The 16,542-nt window shown below is 46.3% G+C and overlaps 1 protein-coding gene across 6 annotated transcripts in view; it reads left to right on the forward strand.

The window, feature by feature from the left end:
* FBXW11 (F-box and WD repeat domain containing 11) overlaps nt 1–16,542 on the forward strand; it is a 66,917-nt gene that overhangs the window by 20,487 nt on the left and 29,888 nt on the right. The gene's annotated exons all lie outside the window — the stretch shown is intronic.

Below are 16,542 nucleotides of genomic sequence, written 5' to 3' on the forward strand. Positions count from 1 at the left end.
AGTTTCTTCCCTGTCTTCAGTTACACTTTTCTTTCACTTTTTTTATAAAAGAATCATTTTATCCCTCTTCTAAAACTCTGCTTAGGTTTCCTCATGCTTATTTACATCCTCCCAAGGTCTTTGGGGTTATTAGAAAAGGTTCTTTCCTACACCTTTCCATCTATTCTTAAAGTTTTCAGCTTAATTGCATACAGTGCCCTGCTCCTCTTTCCCTTTGTGTTCACACATGGCGTGTGTGGCCTGGAAGCTTTACCAGTGTTCATTGACTGCAGGAACAAGAAATGTCTCACTTCCTGAGCTGCCAGTGGGAGATGTCAGCTCCCTCCTGTGTTCCTCCACAGGTCAGATCTTAAAACTCATGCAATGGCTTTTTCAGACTTGAGTCTTCCCCGACTCCTCCCAGCCCGTTCTCCCAGTACTCCAGAGGCTGGGGATAGCACCCTTGGCTTTACCTGTCCTTCGTACTTGGCTCCTGCCCAGCGGGATGTCTGGCTCTGTAGGTGCTACTGGATCTGCCTTTTCCGTTTCATGGAGTCCCCATCCCTGGAGGTGGCACTCAGTGCTCTGGGCTGGTGACAAGGTGGGCATTGGGCGCAGGCTGGACTTGATGGTCTGGGAGGACTTTTCCAGCCTTACTGACCCTGTGATTCTCACAGCACATCTGGAGGTGGACAAGCAGTAGGAATGTGACATTGACTTGGTTCTTGCTGCTGTCATTGCTGCTTATGGTTGACAGGAGTCTATCAATTGATCCTCCATAAGTGGAAGCTGTCTTCACAAAAATGGGGCTCTTAAAATCCATTTCAGTTGGCCAATTTGTAATTTATTACTGTTCTGGAGAACCTATTTGCCAGTGGCAGGTGGAGGTCTGGAGCATCAGGATGTAGATGTTTATTCCCTGCTCCAGCACTCCCTACAAAGGCAGTTATTTGTTAGCAGAAGGGAATCTCGGTGCTATCACAGCTGAGCTGGGGCACAAGGAATCCCCGAAGGGTTTGGGTTGGAAGGACCTTAAAGCCCATCTTGTTCCATACCCCCTGCCATGGGCAGGGACAACCTCTGCCATCCCAGGCTGCTCCAAGCCCCGTCCAAGCTGGCCTTGAACACTTCCAGGGATCCAGGGGCAGCCACAGTGTCTCTGGGCACCCCGTGCCAGGGCCTGCCCACCCTAACAGGGAAGAATTTCTTCAGTGTATCTAACATGAATTTCCCTTCTTTCAGTTTAAACACAGAAGTTTCCAGAAGGAAGTGTATCTTTCTATTTATTGATGTTAGAATTTAGCATTAACTTGCTTAAGCTTCTGTTTGTTTTTCTTTACTAATTTTGAGCTTCTGTTGATGTTTCTATTCTGATACCAGAAGGAAGCACAACAACAGAAAGTGTAGTTGAAAAAACTTGTAGTTGAAAGCTAAGAACTGAACATGAAAACTTCTTCATCCTCTTTCCCCAGTACAAATTCAGGCACAGACACGATGCAGTTTTCTTAGAACGACAGCGAGTGCCGGAGATGGGCTCTGCTCAAACCTTCTCCTCCAGAGCATGAAATCACAAATGGGAAATGATGAGTGGCCTGTCGCTCTGGAGCCTGCATCCCTTTGGAAATGTTATTCTCTGCAGCTGTTAAAATGAGTTGTCATAACCAGGCAACTGCCTTGCTGCTTCTGTTAGGTCTGAAGTCATTTACAAATACCTCTTTGACATGTTTTCTGGGATTTTGCCTCAAAACAGTGGAACTGTTACCATTTCTTTTTGGAAACAGTCCAAGAGATCCATTAAAAAGAAATACATATTTGATTCCTTTTCTTTAAAGGAACAGAATGTTCTCTCCAATATCTGAAATATTTGTGCTTGTCCCTGTGTTTAAACAGACTTTTCAGAGACGGAGCTTTCAGACCGAGGCCAGCAGTGTAGAAGCAATTAAAGCTACCCATGGTAGGTCTGGGGGCAGTGTGGGCAGGGGAATGGCCTGGATTCCCCAGTCCCTAAATCCAAGGTAAAAATGGCCAATTTTCCCTCTGGTAATCGGCAGCAGTGCTTTCCAGTGTTGTTCTTTCTGGCTGGAGTCTCCTCTAAGTGAAAAGTAATATCAGTTTGGGGTTTGTTTTCAGCAGTTCCTTGTAATAACTTTTTTTTTTTAGTTCTCAGTGTGGGTGTTACAGCTTTTGAGGCCTGATCCGACAGCTCAGTTTTTGGTAGTTGCACACACTGCAGCTATTTTGCAAAGGGTAGCATTGCATTTTATTCCCCGCGGTGCTCCAGTGCTTGGCCATCCTGGTCATCCCCACCATATCCCAGCCTATTTTCTTTAGAGTGCCCAGACTGGGGTGAGCACTCTGGATGCAGTCTGGGAGGCCCTTACAGTCACAGCAGCTTCTTGTGGTGCTTTCTGATGGTGTGGCCAGCCATGGCTTGGTGCTGGATCCAGGCTCCCGGAGGATGGGGAAATGTGAATGCAGGGATTGCTTTTGCGAAGCATGATTTAGCCTCTGAAGGGAGGGGTTCTGATAAGCACTCCTCTGTTGTCCTTTGTGTATCTGAGTGCTTCTGGCTTTATGACTTTAATTATTAACTGGGCCTGTTCATTCTTAGGGGCAGGAAGAGACTTTCTCTGTATTGGGTCAGTTCCTAGTGTTTGTTTGGAAGTGGAAGTGAGTGGTTACTCACTGGAGCAAATCCCAGGACTGAGCTCTGAGTTAGAGCTCTGCTCTTTGCTTTCCTCAGCTGAGGAGCAGAAATGTGTCCCTGATGTGTGAGAACCAGCAAATGGGGTAAATATCTCTGAGTTTCGGTTCCTCATTTGCCTGGGACATGATGTACATCCATCACTTGTAGCTGGCTGTGGCTTGTGCTGAGGATTCCAGCTGTATTCCCTGTGGTCAGCAGAAGCGGGGAGCAGCCTGTGAAACCGTGTGGCAGGCTGGGGTCTCCCGTGGTGGCCACCCCTGGCTGGCACCATTTGGGTGCTGCCAACCACTGACCTTTCTGCTTGTAGGGAAAGGGTTTTGCTGCTACAAACAACTTGATACACACGAGTGCTTATTTTGGACTTTGTTGTTTTCAGTGGTTTTTGAAGAGCACTGAAGGTCATACACTTCATCCTCAGGCTGCCAAGTGTGCTTGAACACAAGAGTGGCCCTTTTCAGAAGCCTGATCCTCTTGGGGGGCAGTTCTCTCATCTTGGTCTTCTCTTCAGAAGTTGTCAGTATTCAGCAGTTAGTAATTGACTTAATCACTGATCTTTATGAGCGAGATGAGGAGGAAGTGGTGATATGAGTTCCTCTTGGATATGCCACTAAGCTGCTGCTGCAGGAGGGACTTGAGAACATAGAAAAAGTCATGGGAGCTTAGAGATCCAGTCCTTACTCCTTTGGGTGCCTTGCTGGCCTGCCTTTTGCTAGTGTTTCTTGCCTGTTCCATGCAGAGATCCCAATCTATGCTCTCCTCACCGGGAAGGATATGTCCCTGTGGAGGCAGGTTCTCCATGGTGAATTCGTGGATCACCACGAGGTACTGCACCTTGCCTCAGCAAATTCGGTGCCCGTTGCTCAGAGCTGCAACAGTGAGTGTAATGTCAGACATAAATTGTGTCCCTCAGAAAGCTTAACACAGTCCCACTAAGCCTGAGAGATTTCACAAGTGGTGGGCAGGAGCTGTTATTCCTGATGGCTCTTCTGAAGCATCTGCAGAAGGGATGGTGTTAGCCTCAGCCTCGTGTTGATGCTTTCTCAGCCTTCTTTGGAGAGAGGATTTTTTTCCCTGTCTGATCCTGTTACGGTGGAAAGAAATGTGTTAGGAAACGTGCCTTGCTCCCTGCCTGCCTTCTGGCAGTGCCATGCTCATGCTGGCAGGGATGGAGGAGGGAAATCTGACTGAGGAGGAGCTGCAAGGCAGTCTGTTCTGGGTGTATGTGACACAGTCCTCTTCCTTGCAGGTGTTGTCTCTTCCCCATAGAGGAATTTTCTAGGAAACAGAAATCTATAATCAAATTATTTTCCACCAAGGTTGAAACTCCATTTGTGCAGTGTCTTTGCACTGCAGACTCCTCATCAGACCGCCCCCCCCCCCCCCCCCCCCCGGCAGGAGGGTGGGTCCCTTGCCCGGGGGAATTCAGCTGCTCTTTGGTACCTGTGTTGATGGTTTTGCTGATTCTGATGTTGCCACTCTGAGTCATCGTCAAAAGGACACTTATCCTTTCCATGTGACAGACTCCTGGGTGCTTAGCAGGCTGCCCATTCCCAGCTTTCCCTGAGCCTCTGTGATTTGCATCTGATGAGTTGTTTTGCAGGCCTTCAAGACTGACATTTGAGAGTCTTCACAGAGGTGGTTGGTTTCTTGTGGTCCTTTGAAATGATGGGAGAGTCCAAATACATCAAGGGAGGCACGAGAGTCAAGGGTAGCACAGCTGGCTACAGCTGCAGCACGGGATTGAGCAAATTGTACCAGTCCCCATCTGGCAGGGCTAGAGGAAGTGGTACAACAGAGAAAGAAGGAACTATAAACTGAGCTTTTTACTCCTCTGTGTAATATTTCTGTGGCAAAACAGTCCTGTTTGCGAAGCCTCCCTGCGGGAAGGCTCAGCTTTCTCTCTGGAACTGTCCCTGTGTTCAGAAGTGAGGGCAGCAGCTTTCCTTCCTCGAGCCATCCTGCCCAGGCCTGGGGAAGAGGATGCTGCTGGCACTGCCACGGGCGCAGCGCTGGGGCTGGGGTGCACCAGGGGTTGGTGTCAGCTGGCCCTGGCTTTGGTTTGCCGTGCCACAGCTCTGCCACCTTTCTCTCACACAAGAAGCTGTGCTGTGACATCAGGCACTGATGAGTATGGATGGAAAATAATCTTCCAAACGCAGGAACCTGAGACATGGGGCAACAGTTCCTGCTGTTCTCAAACCCTGTTCTGTAGAGTCTTACAGTTAGGTGCATTTTGTATTCATCAACTGGATCTTGAAGTTTTGGAGAGAGAAGTGGTGCCGACCTTCCAGGTCAGGAACATTTACCATCCATTATATAAATCATGTGAAATCTAAATTACGCAATTGCACATGCCTTTGAATAGCCAGATAAAATCAGCACTCGAGTTCAGAGTGTCTGCCTAACCCCAGGCAAGGCTGGGTGGATATTTAAAAAAATGATTTGAGTATTTTTTTACATTTTGTATTACTGAAGGCTTTTTGCTTTAGCTGCAGTTAGGCTGCAGCCTTCATGGAGATAAGGTTTTCTCCAGGTTCTGGGTTGCTTGGATATCAGCAGTTCCAAAACCACACTGCACTTGTGCATAAACAAAAGCTTGTGTTTCAGACAATTAGTGAGTGATTAGAATTTCCCGAGCAGTTGTGAAGATTGATACACATTCATGAGCTCCCAAGTCTGGAGTACAATGCCGTACATCTCTGGAGAAACAACTGAACTTAGGACAAGATTCTTCCTTGGGGTAGCTCACTGGTTCTAGGCTTCAGTTTTACTGAATTTTCATTGCAGTGGCTACTTTTTCTGTATTTCTTTTAGGTGCAAATACCTTCTATTTTGCAAAAGATCAATAATTGAGGGTTGCTGCATGTTTAGTATTTCGTACTGTTCAGTGGCTTTGAGTAACCTTTGTGTAGCTTTTACTGTAAAAGTTTGTATAAAAGCCTGTTCAAAACCTGCTTAAAGTTTTGCTGATCCTTGGGGAAGAAGAGCAAAACCCAAAGAATGAGAATAAATTCTTGAACAGTCCTGGCGCCAGGGCAAAGCAAGAAGGGATGTAAAAGAAAGTACTGGATGTTTAATTGAAGTTAATAACTGGTTTTGATTCTCCAGTCCTGGTGCCTTAGTATTTAATGGCAATGAATTTGTGGCTGTGGGCTTGTAGTTGTTTGGAGCTCCTTATTTTTAAATTACTCTTCATTTATCTGTGCTTTGCTATGTGCTATTTGTTGTTCAGCCACTTCCTCAGGCTGCCGGTTCATGCCCATTGCTTCTCTTCCTTCAGTTCCAGGTTGTTTTCCTTGAGGGTTAGAGGGCTGCAGGGCTTTTCATGGAATGGTTCGGGTGGAAAGGGACCTCAGAGCTCATCCTTGTCCACCCTCTGCCATGGGCAGGGACACCTTCCACTATCCCAGCTTGCTCCAAGCCCTGTCCAACCTGGCCTTGGACACTGCCAAGGACTTTCTGGACCTCAGGGAAAAACAGAAGTACTGAGCAGTAGTGGATATGAGGAAAAAAAAAAGATCAATCAGGTTTGGAAAAAATGGCTTTAAGGATTGGGATCTTTCCCTGGCTGCAGTGTCTGAGGCTCTTGAGTGTCCCCTCCCTCTCACAGCTTTTCAAACCCCTCGTGCTGAGGGTTGTGCTTTGGGCTGGCACTTCGAGGTAACTCCCTTTGGTTTGATATGGAAACAGCAGAAGAGATCTGAACCTAAATTCCCTCTGGGAAACCAGGAATAACCTTTGAAGTATTTTAACTTTACACCAGGCAGCCAAGTTGCAAATGTGTAGTTAATCTTAACAGAGGCTAATTTATTTTTGATGAATTTGAACTGATCTAATTACTAGCTTAGCCTGAAATTTGCTTCCCAGATGTTACTTATCCTACCTTTAATCTGGAATACTGTTAACACTTATTAATTGTGTGGGGCAGAGTGGTGTTTTCTGCCTTGTTTACCCAGGAATGTGGTGCAGAGAAAAATGTCCAACTTTTGGAGCTTTCGGAATTTGATTTTGCCTTGCCCTGGAGTGAGGGTGTCCACACAGCACCTGGGGTTTTCCAAGGATGCTCCATGGGAGATGCAGGGCTGTAGGAGGTGATGGGGCAGGTTCTGGGCTGTGAACAGCAGTGCTGATGGAGCAGTTGGGTGTTGCAGGGATGCATCAGCTGGCTCTGGAGTGTCTTGGCTGCTCCTGGAGCCCTGGAATTCAGCTGCTGTTCTGTGCTCAACCCTCCGTCAGATGTGCTAATTTGAGCAGTCAGCACTGAAATGCAACTTTAAATAGTTTGTTTTCCTTTTGCAAGTCCTATAAATGATGAGATGAGTGGATCTGAAGAGGTCTCTTTGCATCTGCTCTAAAAGGAAGAAAAGCAATGATAATCTCGAGCCAGTATTTTCCCTTCAAGTTTTCTGTTTTGGATGCTTTTTTAATACAGGAAATAAAAGCTAAAGGGGCTCTTTACTAAGCATTGAGACAGTTTCTAAGGTAGTAAATACTACTTAATGTTTTCGTTATAACAAAAAAAAAAAAACCCAAAAGCTTGACATACCTAATTTCCTAACTGCCTAACCAAATCCAGTTATTTAGTGTAGCTTCTGCTACAGTTGTAGGTGCAGATGTTCTGAACAAGTAACGTGGTGTAGTCAAAGCTTTAAAAACTTCATCTCTGCTTTTCCTTCAGAACTTTCAGTGAGTTCACAGTGTAAGTAACATAGTTTGAAGTTTCCCATGAGTCTTAGCAGTACAGAGGAAAAACTGTTCTACTTTGGGATGGATTAAGATTAAAAGTGCAGATTCTACATAAATGAATTCATGTGGAAAACAGATGAACCGTTAGTGCAAAACCTACTGCTAACGATTGTAGCTGAGAACTTGGGGTAACTTCTGTTAATTAAAAAAAAACAAATTGAAAAAGCAAACCAACACCTTGCTCCTAATATCTGTACCTTCCTACAGCCAGTTTATCAGGGCCATGTTTCTGGTTTAAACATTTTGCTGTTAAAAAAAGTTACTCACAGACAGAAAGGATTTCTCTTTTGAGGTATTTGGCCTCTAGAGTAGTGAAAGGTCATTGAGAAATGTTTTAGGCAAGTGACTGCAGCTGTTAGCACTGATATCAGTAATAAGCTCAATGACTGCTTTGATACAGTTTGAGTACTGAGGTTTTGCTGCTCTGGCAGGAATGTGGGGTGGGATTCCTGCACACATCAGTGTCTGCCAAGGAAGGCTGAGTGACTGGACAGTGAAAGGCATGAACCTGAAAAACAAACACCACTTGTAGGCCGAAGGTGGAATTAAAGCTCCTCTTGGGCTGGGCAGGGGCTGCAGAGTGCAGGGGTAGGAAAAGGAAGCCGGTTTTCATCTGAGTGAGCCTCAGGTGAGGCTTTGCAGGGAGCCTTGCTGGCTCCTCTTGCTGCTGGCTGCTCTCGCACCAGCTGGGGGAGTATTACGATTATTATTAGTAGTAGTATTTTATTGACTGAAAATTTCCCCCTGGCAGCTCAAGCTCAGCACTGGGCACCTTAACGTAGCCCCCAGCCCTGGCCTGGCTGAAGTGCCAAGTGCTTTTGCCATTTCTCCTGATCCTGCACCTGCCGTGCTCTCTGCTTGAGGGACAGGTGGACAGAGTGGTTTCTGTGTATTTGGGCTCTGGTTTTCCATTCAGCACAAGCGTTTGCACCATGTGCAAGTGTTGCAAGCCGTGCTTTGGTGCTGGAGTGGTGCAGGGATGAGTCATCAAATTGCTACAATTACACAATTCGCTACTCATTGTCCTTGTAAATACAACGTGTTTTTATGGGATGGATACAGGCAGGTTTGGGTTACCGACCCTTTACTCCAGACACTCAGAACATTAAATGAGAGTTTAGGGTGTCTTTGGAGTAGTTGTGCAAGGAAGGTGCTGTTAGATGTGATCCTGCAGTACCTATTGAGGTAAGGCTGCCCTTAGGAACTAACCAGTTACTGCATATTTAAAACCCAACAAAACCAAACAAACCCCCACTGGATGTCTCTTGGGATTGCAGTAATTACGTTGTTTTTCTGGTGACATCAGCTTGCTGTGTGGAAATGGAGGCCTGCTGGAAAATAGCTCTGAACTTGGACAGAAGTGGAATTGGTTTGTTTCTTACAACGACCTAAATTGAACTAACAGTCAGTCAGTGAATATTTTTGATGTAAACCTTTCTGAGAGCGTGTCATACATTATTGCAGAAGTTCTAAAAGCCACAGAGTGATTTTGATGTTACGATTTTCTGTCAGCTGTAGTCCTTCACAGGCTGGGGTAAGGATTAAAGTCCTGCCCTGCCAGGCAGGCTCAGGCTGCAGTTTGGGCACATTTATATATATATATATATACATATATATATATATATATACACAAGAGATCAGCAGCTAATTTATAATGTGTTTAAGGTGAGGACTGATACTCTAGAAACAAAGTTAAAATAGTGGTACTAATTGCCAATCATCAAGGCATTGGTGATTAAGCAGAATGACCTGGTTAGTAGCTGCTTGTAGTCTTTGGAACCTGCAAAAATAACTGTTCTGGAACATTTAGGTGAGGAGTGGCTGGAGATTTTCCTTCTCTTAACAGAGGCAAGAGCAAGCAGTTTTAGTTTTGGGGAATTTATTGCTTTGGCCAAAACCTCCTGCAGAACAAACCCTTGCGAGGTGTCAAACTGGGTATGGAAGAGCATTAGGTATCTTTTAAAAACTTCCCATCTATAACTTGTGGTCAAACTTTGGAGTTTGTTTGTAGCAGCTTGAAACACAAACTGGGGCACTGTGGTGCTGAATTCAGCATGTCTTCTTCTAAACTTTCTGGTGGTTAGTCAGAGGCCAAATAAAAATTGATGCCCTATTTTCAGTATGAGGGTTTTTTTTCTAATTTTGCCTTCAGCTGTTGGCTCTTGGTAGACTCTTTAAATATTTTGAGTATATTTTTTGTTTGAACTTCCAGCAATAGCTGCACTAAAATAAAACCTGGCAACTGAGAGAGCAGCAAGCTAGGTAAGAATTGAAGCATGTTCAGCTTAATTCTTGCAGATCCCCAGTGCTTACATAAATAGTTCAGTTTAAGCTGAAACAAGCAGTTACTAATATAGACATCAAATATAGACATGGCCATGGTCAGTGGAGTGAACTTTTATGTTTGGTGGACAACCAGCTGTCCCTGGAGGCCAAGGAGCCCGGTGGGATCCTGGGGGCATCAGGCAGAGCATTCCCAGCAGGGCAGGGAGGGATCCTGCCCCTGTGCCCAGCCCTGGGGGCACCTCTGGGGTGCCGTGCCCAGCTCTGGCTCCTCAGCCCAGCAGGGCCAGGGAGCTCCTGGAGCGGGGCCGGCGGAGGCTGCGCAGCTGAGGAAGGGCCTGGAGCAGCTCCGTGCCCAGCACAGGCTGAGGGAGCCGGGGCTGCTCAGCCTCGAGAGGAGCCCCAGCTGAGAGGGGCCCTCAGCCCTGGGTGTCCCTGGCTGCAGGGAGGGCTCAGGGCAGGGCCCGGGCTCTGCTCCGGGGCCCGGCAGCGGCCCCAGAGCAGCGGGCAGGGCCTGAGCGCAGCAATTCCCCCGCACAGGAGGCAGAAGTGCTGCCCTGGGCAGGGCCCGGCCCTGAGCAGAGCCCAGAGAGGCTGTGCAGTGTCCCTCGCTGGGATATTGCAGAGCTGTGTGGGCACACTGCTGTGCCCTGTGCTCTGGGATGGCCCTGCTGGGGCAGGGAGGTGCCGCCGGGGGAGCCCCTGTGGGCCCTTCAGCCTCACCCACTCTGGGGTTCTGGGTGTCATCCTGGGATTGATACAGAATCTCAGATTGGAAGGGATCCATAAAGATTGTCCAGTCCAGCTTCTTGATCCTCACAGGACTGCTGAAAACTAAATCAAGTTTAACTTGATGAACCTCAGAGTTTTGCTTTTCCAAGTGCTTTATAGTGGCTGTGGACAGTGGATTAAGTTTGTCTAATATCAGCTATTTTCAGAAACTCTTTATGTGGACAATCATGTGACTGTGGGCTCTATTTTCTGCTTTTCTGAATGAAATTAGTATTTATTTTTGTGTAAAGCTATGATGGGATCATCTCACTATATTAAAAATACAAAACTAGTGGGAAAATATTGCAAGGAACCATTTTCTGTAGGCAATAGAGTGAGGTTAAACCCATAGCTGAAGGTGTGGTGGTGCTGCCTCCTCTGTGAACCCAACATCTTTTTTGACCAGATTTGAATTACTGTCCATACCTTTTGATGCTTTCACGTGAGCTTTGATGCCATTGTTCCATCCACAGGCCATGGCTGTGCTTCCAAAGAAATGTTTTGTGGTGATGAATTTGCAGTGGGTGGGATGAGCATCCTTTGTCAGTGACTGCCTGTTCCTGACCTGGCGTTTTGAAGCACTGCAGGATTTTTGCATTTCTTCACAGATCTTGAGGAGGGTGAGAAAGAAGGGATTTGGTCCTTGGTGTGAGGGGGGGGTTGATTCCCATTTTGTGCAGTCAAGGTTAGGGGTTCTCCAAATTAATTTCACATTTGTGCTACAGGTTATTTTTACTGAGAGCCTCTCCATAGTTAAAAGAGGAAAATCCCCTCTTATCCCTGATCAAGTATGAAGATGTTGTTAATAAACATTGTTTAACAGGCTCCTGGATTAGCAAATGCTGCCCATTTCTCCGAAAGGAGAGGCTCACATTCATTTGGAAATGCTTTGAAGCATTTGGCAGTTTCTGCTCTATTGAAAGCAGGAGGCCATGAGGGGCACATGCTCATCACTTTTAGCTGGTGCAGATGGCTGCCTAGCTTCCTCCCTTTCTGCTGGCTCCAGCTGTCCTGGAGGATGGTGGATTCCTCCCTTTCCCTGGGAAATGTGTGCTGGGACCTCCAGCAGTCCCTCTGTGGCAGAGCTGGGTTCAGGAGGGGATTGAAGCTCCAGCTCTGTGTACTCAACCTGCAGAGTTTGACTCCAAGGTATCCACGTATGTACTAGTTATTTTGTATTGGTCCTTCAACTTCTTCAAAGTCAGATGTCATTTGTTAAAGGACATCAATCAGAGCCTGTTTAGCTGAATTGTTTTAATTGGTTTTGCTTCTTTTGTAATTTTCACTGAAATTTCCTGGTGTTTTTCTCCAGAGAGTGGGAATCTTGTGAGAAGTTAGACTGTTGAAGACTTAGCTTGGTCTTTAACTGAGATGGGAATTAATGGTGTCGTCTCAAGGGTAGTGGGAAACAGAAGTTCCTGTTTCCTATCCCTTTCACTAAAGCCCAAATATAAGACTCTTTTCTTTTTTTCAAGGTAACACAGCTGTTGTCTTGTTTTGTCCATACATCCTCTGTATCCTGTGAATCTCTTCTTTGTCAGGGAAAACTTTATCATCAAAGAAACTTGGCAGTGCTGTCTGCCTTGCTTGGTGCTGCTCCTGAAACTCGTGTGTCCTGCCCCAGTTCCCAGGATTTCCTGCTATCACTTCCATAATTGCTGTCCCGATACTGGAGCTCCAAGTGGGTTAAGAACAAAGCTGCACTGGGCTGTTCCCCTGCCCAGGCAATTAAGTCACTCAAGGCACTCCCAGCTCCTGGAGCAGGGTGCAAACCCAGGCTAAGAGCAGCCTGCTGGAAATCTGGAGCAGCCTGTCCAGGTTTGGTGGATTTCTGCTGGAAAAGGTGCAGCTTTTCCTGCACCTGCTGATGGAGGGGAGCCTTGCAGTGCCAGTCACCTGCAGGGAAACACGGGATGCTTTTGCACCTCACTGCCTCGCATCCATGGAACTGCTGTGCTTGAGACATCAGTTACTACCTGGTATCCAGGGATCTTAATTGAAACTGTGATTTATGGAGTTTTATAATACCTATGATTTCTGTGCCTTTGGGGATCATTCACAGTTGGTTCTATTTCAGAAGCTCTCATAATCTCCAAAGGGAATTAGCTTGATGTAATTAGGCTTGTCAGAACCTCTTTCTTTCCAAGTAACTTGTGAACCTGTTTTTGCCATGGTTATCTGCACCCCATAGAAATCCCAGAAACTTGAGGTATTGTGGAGCAGAAAGACTAAAGAAAGCCTAAAGTTTCTGCAGGACTAAGCAAGGAATGTGGGATGCAAATCTCCAGGAAATGAGCTTTTAAACTTGCCCAGCTTGTGGAGCAATGTGTAAATTTTACTGCCGTTTCTGGTTACAGTCAGTGGAAATAGAGACTGGGGCTTTGCTCAGTGTAACTCGATTCAGTCGGGTTTTAACAACTGTAAGGCAGCAACAAAACATCCCAGCTTGGACCCATTGTTATCTCTTGGCTGTCACTGCCATTCCCAGGAGGGATGGAGAGCACTTACTCCAGGCTGACTAATTAAGGAATGACAGCTGGTTGGAAATAATCATTCTACTTTTGCAAGAGCTGTGAGCAACTTCACAAGAATCTCTGGAAAAAATGAACATATAAACAAGATGAATTGACAATATTTAGAAGCTCTGCTTCCACTGTGAGGAGCTGCAAGGCTCTCGTGGGGGTCGAAATCACGCCTGGGGAATGTCTGCAAGGGCAGCTTGGCCTTGCTGGGATCACTGGGATGGGACACCACTGCTTCTGTCAGCCCGTGGAGCTGTTCAGCAGCAGAGCTGCAGGGAGTTGGGGTGAATTCCATGGTGATGCCACTTCAAAGCCACTTGGGAAACCGGCTTTATGTGGAGGTGGGTGGGGTGAACAAGAGGTGCTGGCTGAGGGAAGAGTTGAACTTGGAGATGCTGATCTGTGTTCTTGCACAAGCACTGGAGCCCAGGAGCCAGGACTGGTGACGCCAGCTGTTAGGAATTTTGAAGTCCTTCTGTCAAGTGCTGGGAATGGGCAGGACAGATCAGAGTTGTCTAATTGCTTCTTCCAGACAACAGGGCAGGATCTACCCATCATCTCTTGGCCTCCAATTAGTAGGCTTAAGTGCTGGAGAGAGAGATTGGAGTCTGAATTGGGATGTGTGTGATGGGGGGAATAACCCCAAAATGAAGTGTTTTAAAAGGGAAGCAGAGCAAGTTTATTAGAAAGAGAAGATGTAATAGCAAAAACAACATGTATTTGGGAGCAGAAGGGGAAAGAATGAAGGATTTAAAAGCTCTAAAATACAGTAAGAAAGTGTGGAATGAGTCAGGATGGGAAAAGAGAGAACACAAGAAGCTGTAGTAGTAGATACCATTAAATGAATGCAGCTGCCAACTTCCTGGTGAAGTATCTGAATACAGTATTCATTTCCAGGCTAAGAATCAAGGTGTGTTACCTGCCCCCTCAGATGGTGACAGGACATGGGAGCATCTCTATCGTGGTATCCAGTGATAGGGAGGAGAAGAGAGATCCAGCAGGCAGGAATTGTGCAGCAAGATTCCTTTATTTAATTATTTTACAACTCTTTTATAGACTTTTTTTTTCATAGTCTAATTGGTCAAAGGATCAGAATCAGCCACTCCTTGGGGTGATTAGCTAAAATCCTAAAACATCCATTGTCAAAATATTTTTCTACTGTACTATAAACAAAGGTTTTGCAAGGTCACAGGTGTTCATAGTTTATAGAACTCTACAAATATCTTCCGTGAGAGAGAAAAATATCTCACGGGACTGGAAAGAAGCAAGAAAAATTCTTGCTAGCAGCATATTTGTATCCACACATCTCTGGGCAGCAGTGCTGCCTGTACCGGGGCATCCATTTGTGGATCTAAGACGTTGTCTTAGCCAAGGCTGTGCTCTGCTGCTCTGAAGAAAGAGGGAAAAGTGGAGACAGGCAGGGAAAATGCAAGAGTCCTTCGTCTTCTCCTTTGGATGAGTGGATGTGGGAGTGAATGGTGCTGCACCCCGTTGGCAGCTGGTCACTGCTGGAGTTCCCCTGGGCTCAGCAGTGGCACTGGTCCTGTTTAGTGTCTCTGTTGGTGACCTGGATGGGGGGATCGAGGGTGCCTTCAGTAAATGCACAGACAGCACCAACCACCCTGTGCCACACTGCTGCTGTGCTTTAGTTCTCTTGTATGTTCCCAGGATGACATCGTGTTTTGGAGGCAGTTCTTAGTCTCCATCCCTGGGAAATTTGGCAAAGATTTCTGAGATATTTTCTGATAAAAGGAGAAATGCAGTGGCAGAGTCTCACCGTGCCCTGCTGAAGGAAAGTTAGGGTGGATAAATGGATAAAAATATGGGGTTTCTGCTAAATTTGCTGACCCAAGCCACCTGTATTAGATATTCTCAGTGTTCCTTGCTCGTAGCTCCCAGGATCCATGGGTTTATTTAGCCTTCAGCTGCCAAAGGAGAGGAGATGTTCCTTACTCATTTAAGAACACACTAATTGGATGTACCCTTAACAACATATAATCACTCTAATGAGTATTTTTACATATTCATATGGAAATAAAATAAAATCAAAGGAAGTGCATAGTTCCCTAGTGGCATGTTTGCTTTCTGGAATGGTGTGGGCTGGCTGGGTCTCAGTCAGTGAGGGGCTGCTGTGTGTTCCCTGCTGGGGGAGAGCACCCCCTGCACTGGTTTGCACCCCAGTGGGAGGGGCAGGGTGTGGTTATGTGTAACTCCAGAGACCATGACCATGGAAGGTGTGGTTGTCTGTTCTATGTATGTCCAGAAACACTAAAATACATGTTTTTGTGGAGTCACCCCAAACATCTCCTGCCTTTATCCCTTTCTGGATTCCCCTCCAGCCACCTCTTGGGCTTGTACATGTCATTATCATGTGTGTCATAACCAGGTAGTTCAGTCTTTCCATCACCTGTGGCCACAGTTTTATTCTCCTGTCCAAAGTCCGTGTGCCACATGTTTTTCCACACCTTCAGGGAGGGCTCAGGTAAGCTTGAGCCAAGGCAGCTGGGCGGGGGACGAAGGGTTGCTATAGATGGGATACTGTTCATTTCTGGGTTTGTGCAGCACGTCCTTACGGAAAAAGAGGAGGAGATGATGCTTTTGAGATGGAATTGTGTTTTGAGTGGGGGTGGATGTAGTTTCTAAGGAGTTATCCATAATCCAAGATGGCAGGAGTACGGGAATTGTGTGGCTTTACTCCATTGTGTGTTTTACTTGAGCCTCTTGTTCCTGTTTCTGCTGAGACAGAAGGGAAGAAGGCTGAAATAAATACAGACAGTGTTTGAGGACACTCAGTTTGTCCTGCTAACCCTCTGCCAGTCTCCTGGGCACAGGGGTGGGGAGAGCAGGGCTGGGGGAAGCAGAAACTGCCTGGGAATGAGGGACTTGGGAGCCCAGAGGAGGAGATGGTGGTTGTGCTGTGGACAGCAACAGGGAGCAGCTCATCAACAACAGGGACAGAAAGGAGGGAAAGATTGGGGGAGACAGAGGTGAACTCAGAGAAACAGTAGCAGCTGAAGGTTTGTAGAAATCCTTCCATCTTTTATTGGTGAAGGAAAGGGAGGGAAGCAGTGGTGAGGAGCAGTTCTGATGTGGGGAGAGCACTGCAATAAAGGCAGGGGTGACTGCCAAGCGTTGTAGACACAGCCTGGGCAGTGAATTGCAGAGATGTTCTGCAGAGAATGATCCCTGTTCCTAGAGCTGGGGAAAAAGCATATTCTGTTGTATGTAAGTAGTGTATAGTGATTTTTTTTTTTTTTTTTTTTGCCTAGCTGTATGCAATTTAACTTTGGCAGAAAGTGCTGGTTGAATACATTGACAGGTTTAATTGCTTTGGCTTGAGTAGGATGAAAGTGAATTTATTTCCCAGTGAGAAAAGCGTTGAAAGGCTGCATGAAAACCTGTCAAAGGAAATTGAAGCGGGGTTGGGGAGTTATCTTTACAGTAAATGGAATTGATAAACATGTCAGTTAAAAGGGGAATTTATTTATAATACTCAGGTTTTGTGGCCAGAAGTCTTTGAGAATTCCGTTCACT

Source organism: Aphelocoma coerulescens, chromosome 13 (assembly GCF_041296385.1).
Source record: "Aphelocoma coerulescens isolate FSJ_1873_10779 chromosome 13, UR_Acoe_1.0, whole genome shotgun sequence".
NCBI classification, from domain to species: domain Eukaryota; kingdom Metazoa; phylum Chordata; class Aves; order Passeriformes; family Corvidae; genus Aphelocoma; species Aphelocoma coerulescens.